Genomic DNA, 6,000 nt, shown 5'->3' with positions numbered 1-6,000 from the left:
GGTTGACTAGTGCTCATCTTCTTCCGCCCCCCAGCTATAGCCTTAAGCCAGGGATAGTAGGGCGAGGCACGTGATCGGCGACAGCTGCGGAGGCTGTATAGGGATGTTAGGAGGAGACAGGGCGACGCTAGTGCAGATTAGGTGGTCACCTCTTCCCCCTTTCCCTAGTGTCTGGGCTCCCTTTCTGTTTCCCCTCTGTGTTGCACTCATACCTGGCGTGACATTAACCTTTGTGACAGTAAAAAAAATTGGGTCTAAAGTAAAATTTTTGTGAAAAAAAGTAAAATCTTTATTTTTCCTTCCATATTCCATTAATTCCTGTGAAGCATCTGAAGGGTTAATAAACTTCTTGAATGTGGTTTGGAGCACCTTGAGAGGTGCAGTTTTTAGAATTGTTTTACTTTTGGGTATTTTCAGTCATATAGTGTCACGCTAGGTATGGAGAGAACCCAGCACATAACGATGGGAAAAGGGGAGGGAGCCGTACCACTTGGCAAAGCAAGAGTGGGGACCCCTAAACAGACCTAAACAACAAACCCTAACTCCCCTATAGACCCTAAATAGGTTCTGCACCTATCGCCGAGCAGAAAACCTGGCCCTAGCTGACCCTAAAGCTAGGCCCTAGGTAGGGAGCGGGAGGGGTGAACACTGAGTCAGCCCCAATACCAACTAAAGTACACACAGGGGAAACAAACAGGGGAATACACTTAGCTCCAATATGACACTGGAGAAAGCACCACAACAATGCTCAAAGGAACTCCAAGGTAATTCTAGCCGACTACTAGAATCCCAAGCCTGAATAGGTATAACACGCTCTCACTAGCAACTTTCTGACCAAACTGAGTGTATTTAAGGACACAGCAAGGAAGTACTGATTAACAGCAGAAAGGTGAGGATACCTCAGGGTCCTAAAGGGAAAGGTATAATCCCCAAACAAGGTGAGGATCACCGTTGGGTCCTAAAGAGAGGAATCATAAAAGGATCAGGGAGATGTTTGTAAGGCCAAATGCAGCAACCTTCTACAGCCGGACACCATATGACTGTGTCAACTCTGACACACCCGTGACCTACAGATGTGACATGCAGAAGTAGTGCTGTTGCTTCAAAAGCATCCAGCAACTGTTACAAATAACACAAGCACAGGAGACAGGAAGTGTTGACCTTCAGAAGCATCCAGCAACTAGAGGGGTTAACACAGTCACAGGAGACAGGGAGTGTTTTAGCAGAGCCCCAGGGGGATTGTGGGGAACTTGTTATTGTATCTGGCTGAAGCCAAAGAGAAAGGTGGTGTGTTATCTGGATCTGACAGAAGGCAACTGAACAGGATTCAGATCAGGAGAGAAACTAAAACACAGGTCAGATAATACTCTGCACTGTTAGTTCAGGGAGTTTATCGGGCAGAAAGATAAGGACTGGAAGGAATTGTGTCACAGGGATCATCTTCCTCATCAAACCCTCCCCCCCCTCCATCTCCATGCAGAATAAAGAAAGCTGTGTACTACTGTGTCCTTGTGAAGGGAAAGCCTGTGGTTGTGTATGCATAGAAGTGTGCTGCTAAGAGATCTAATCTATGCTGAATTATGCTACTGAAGAGACGGTAATACTGTGCCTTGTGAAGAAACTACTGTATTGTTGCTGGAGCCGGTAGCTCAAGAAACTCAGACTGTACTGTAATGAAGATTGTTGCTGTAATATCCCTGAATTGCACTGGCTGTGCTTCAGATTATATTCCAATGTTAAACTGTTGAGAAAGACTCTTGTCAGATGTGTCTGGTCAGCAATTGAATCTATTGTGTGCCTGAGAGAATCTGCAGCCTATGGTCGCCCTGAGTAACTGTTTCCCCAGGATTCCAAAGAATTCATGAAACTCGTCTCACCCTATCTAAACCTAGCGGCGTGCGTGTAACACAGACCCCTCAGAGTCACGTCAAATGTGATGTGGTCCCTAAAAAAAAATGGTACATTTTGTTGGAAAAATGAGAAATCGCTGGTCAAATTTTAACCCTTATAACTTCCTAACAAAAAAATATGTTTCCAAAATTATGCTGATGTAAAAGTAGACATGTGGGAAATGTTATTTATAAACTATTTTGTGGGCCCTGACTCTCAGATTTAAGGGTATAAAGATTAAAAGTTTGAAAATTGCAGTTTTCGCAAATTTCGCCAAATTTTAGATTTTTCACAAATAAACCTAAGTCATAAAGAAATTTTACCACTATCATGAAGTACAAAATGTCACGAAAAAACAGTCTCAGAATCACCAGTATCTGTTCAAGCGTTCCAGAGTTATTACCTCAAAGTGATACTGATCAGAATTTTAAAAAATTGGCCTGGTCAGGAAGGTGAAAACAGGCTTTGGGGTGAAGGAGTTAAAAAACATGGCATAATATATATTTTCTCTATTTGATTTCTTTACATAGTTATGTTATAGAATGGGAAAACTGACTATTACTTTCTTGTATTTAAAGGGAATGTGTCACTCCCTGGAAGATATCAGACCTAGTGTTGAGCGAGCATGCTCGACACTGCTCGGTACTCGCCCGAGCATCTCACTACTCGGGATGTTCGGCGAGCACCGAGCATTTCCGGGTTACTCGGGCGGGAGCTCGGGTCTCCGCCCTGCATGTTTGGCGCTCTTTACAGAGCCAATGAACATGCAGGGATTGCCAGTCAGTCACTGTAATGCTGCAGCCATGTTGGTTGTGGGCATTACAGTGATTGGCTGGCTGCACAGCGTCACCTCGAGTATTTAAAACCGAGTGCCGCCATCTTGGACACAGTCGCTCCGGATCAGACAGTGTAGGGAGAGTGCTGCTGAGCTAGGGAGAGATTTATACTGCGAAATAGGTAGTGTAGGGTCTCTAAAGCCTGCAAAATCAAACAAACAGTCCTTCTCAGGACTAATATCCATCCCAGATATCAGGCAGGCAGGCTGTATAGGAGACGCAGTGGTTATACCAACAAACACTGCATTACAGTCCTGTGTGCTGCTTTTCAAATTGCTAGACTTAGCCCCAGGTCTCAGGGGCCAGGAAAAATCCCCCCCCCCCCAAAAACAAAAACAAATTTGAGTGTGTCTGTGAGTGTTCAGACACAAATATATCTGTTTAAAAGATTCTGGTGTAGGCCAGATAACTAGAACTGTGGTTTTCCTCTTCCACGGTTCAAATCTCCTTTTTATTACCCTTTTGCCATTTGCGAGTGTAAGCTATTTTACTTCATTTGCAATGGGCAAGGCGCGTGGCAAGGGACGTGGAACTGGACGTTCTGGTGATGGTGCGTGCAGAGGACGGGGCCGTGGCCAAGGTGAAAATGTGCCACAACCAACAGCCCCATCTTCTCGCTCCCAGTTCTTGACCGAATTACTAGGGAAGCACACAACAGCACCACTATTGCGAACTGATCATTGTGAACAGGTTATTAATTGGATAGCAGATAATACTTCCACTCACCTGGGCACCACCACCTCCGGTCTGTCTTCCACACGGTCAAGTGTTAGTAGCCGTGAGTCTCGACTGCATACTCCTCCTCACCCCGATGCTCCTTCCTCCCACCATGCCGAGTGTCATCAGACAGCAAGTGATCCCACACTTGGACACTCTGAAGAGCTGTTCACTGGTCCATTTCCATATTTGTGCCCCTCGCCTGCTCCGCTTGAAGTGGTGGAAGAAGAGATCCCATGTAGTGATGGCCAAATATTTGAACTGCCACAGGAAGGCGACACTGGAAATTTGTCACAAGAGGTGGACGATGACGAGACAATAGCCACGAAGTGAGGAGGAGGACCGTGGTGCGGAAATGGAAGAGGAGGAGGTGGTGGATGATCTAGTAACTGACCCAACATGGCAGGAGGACACACAGAGCGAGGCCAGCAGCACACAGGGGGAGGGAGGCAGAGTACCCCAACAGGCAGGAAGAAGCAGTGTGGTGGCCGCAGACAGAAGGCGGGCAACCGTTCCCCGTAACACCAACACGAGGGACGTTGCCAGTACAACCGGTAGGTCTTCCAGAGTCTGGAATTTTTTTAAAGACTCTGCTGATAACCCCAAAAAGGCCATTTGTACCACCTGCCATGCCAGCATCAGCAATGGTGACAAAACTACCAGCCTGACCACCACCAGCATGATCAGGCACATGTCAGCAAAGCACCCGACTTTGTGGGGCGAACCCCAGGGTCCACGACCAGTGTCAGCGGGTGTCACCACTGCTTCTTCTGCTGTTGTGCGTGTAAGAGAACCCCCTGTTGTGCGTGCAAGGCAATCCCCTGTCCATACTGCATGCAAAGATGCCCCCTCCTCTTAGTCTTCACTTGTTATGGAAGTTTCTTAAGAAACAGCATCAACGTCCACGTCCACGTCCCACCGCAGCGTTCAATTGTCCATATCCCAGACCTTTGAAAGAAAGCGCATATTCGCAGCCAGCGCCCCACAGGCCACAGTCCTAAATTCGCACATTTCACAACTGCTTGCGTTGGAAATGTTGACTTTTAGGCAGGTGGAGACGGAATCCTTCCGCTACCTTATGGCGGTGGCCGTCCCTCGGTACTCAGTCCCCAGCCGACACTATTTTGCCCGGTGTGCCATTCCCGCACTACACAAGCACGCGTCCCAAAACATCTGCCGTGCCCTCAACAAAGCAGTTACTGGGAGAGTCCACCTGACAACGGACACGTGAACAAGTGCTTGTGGCCAGGGACGGTACATCTCCCTGGCGGCACACTGGGTAAACATAGTGGAAGCTGGGACCCAGTCGGACCTTGGGACGGAACACATCCTCCCCACACCGAGGATTGCGGGCCCTATGTCAGTCAGAGTTGCCCCCACAGTGAACAGCTCCTGCGCATCATCCTCCTCCTCCTCATGTTCAGCCTCCATCTCAGATATCACATCAGTTACAAGCTGGAAGCACTGCAGTACTACCTCAGCCAAGCGGCAACAGGCTGTTCTGAAACTCATAAGCTTAGGTGATAAACCTCACACTGCTTGTGAGTTGTGGACACTGTGAAAGAGCAGGCAGATGTGTGGCTGAGACTGCTGAACCTACATCCAGGCATGGTCGTGTGTGACAATGACCGTAACCTGGTGGCGGCTCTGAGGCGAGGCGAGATCACACACGTACCATGCCTGGCTCATGTGCTTAACCTCGTGGTTCAGCGGTTTCTTAAAATCGTACCCCGAGTTGCCAGATCTACTCGTCAAAGTACGCCGCCTGTCAGCTCATTTTCGGTAGTCGGCTACAGCTTCCGCCGCCCTTGCTGTGCTGCAGCAGCGTTTGCAGCTTCCGGCACACCGACTGGTGTGTGATGTCCCCACACGTTGGAACTCTACCCTCCACATGTTGCAAAGGATTTGTGAGCAGAAGAGAGCAGTTGTGGAGTACCAGCTGCAACAAGGCCGTCAATATTCAGGTCAGACTCCACACACAAGACCTCAGGAGTGGACCTGGATGTCTGACATATGTACCATCCTGACAAACTTTGAGGAGTCCACCAAGATGGTGAGTGGCGATGACGCCATCATTAGCGTCAGCATCCCACTTGTCTGTCTTTTGCAATGCTCTCTGCAGAGAATTAAAGAGGAGGCAGTGCAGCCAGAGTATGATGAGATGGATCAAGAAGCCATAGCGGGCGATTACACACAGCCCAGCCTCATCTCTTCCCAACGTGCATTGGGAGACAATGAGGGGGGAGAGGAGGAGGAGGAGGAGGAGGAACAGGAGCTGGTATCATGCGCTGTAGACTGTAGTACCTGTACAACTGTCATACCGTCGGTTCACCGTGGGTGGCCTGAGGACAGGGGGGAGGAGGAGGAGAGCATGGTCAGTCGTCATCTTGGTGAGGACACGTTAGTCTTGCCCGTTACCAGTCTGGCACGCATGGCTGACTTTATGCTATGCTGCCTTAACCATGACCCTCGCGTTGTCATAATGTTGGGTGACAATCATTACTGGTTGGTGACACTTTTAGACCCCCGCTCCAAGGAGAACTTTCACTCTCTTATT

Source organism: Phyllobates terribilis, unplaced genomic scaffold (genome assembly GCF_046119375.1).
Source record: "Phyllobates terribilis strain yellow unplaced genomic scaffold, ASM4611937v1 Scaffold_1__5_contigs__length_1240528914, whole genome shotgun sequence".
Lineage (NCBI taxonomy): Eukaryota > Metazoa > Chordata > Amphibia > Anura > Dendrobatidae > Phyllobates > Phyllobates terribilis.
The sequence above is the reverse complement of the archived record's forward strand: the minus strand, read 5'-3'. Positions refer to the sequence as shown.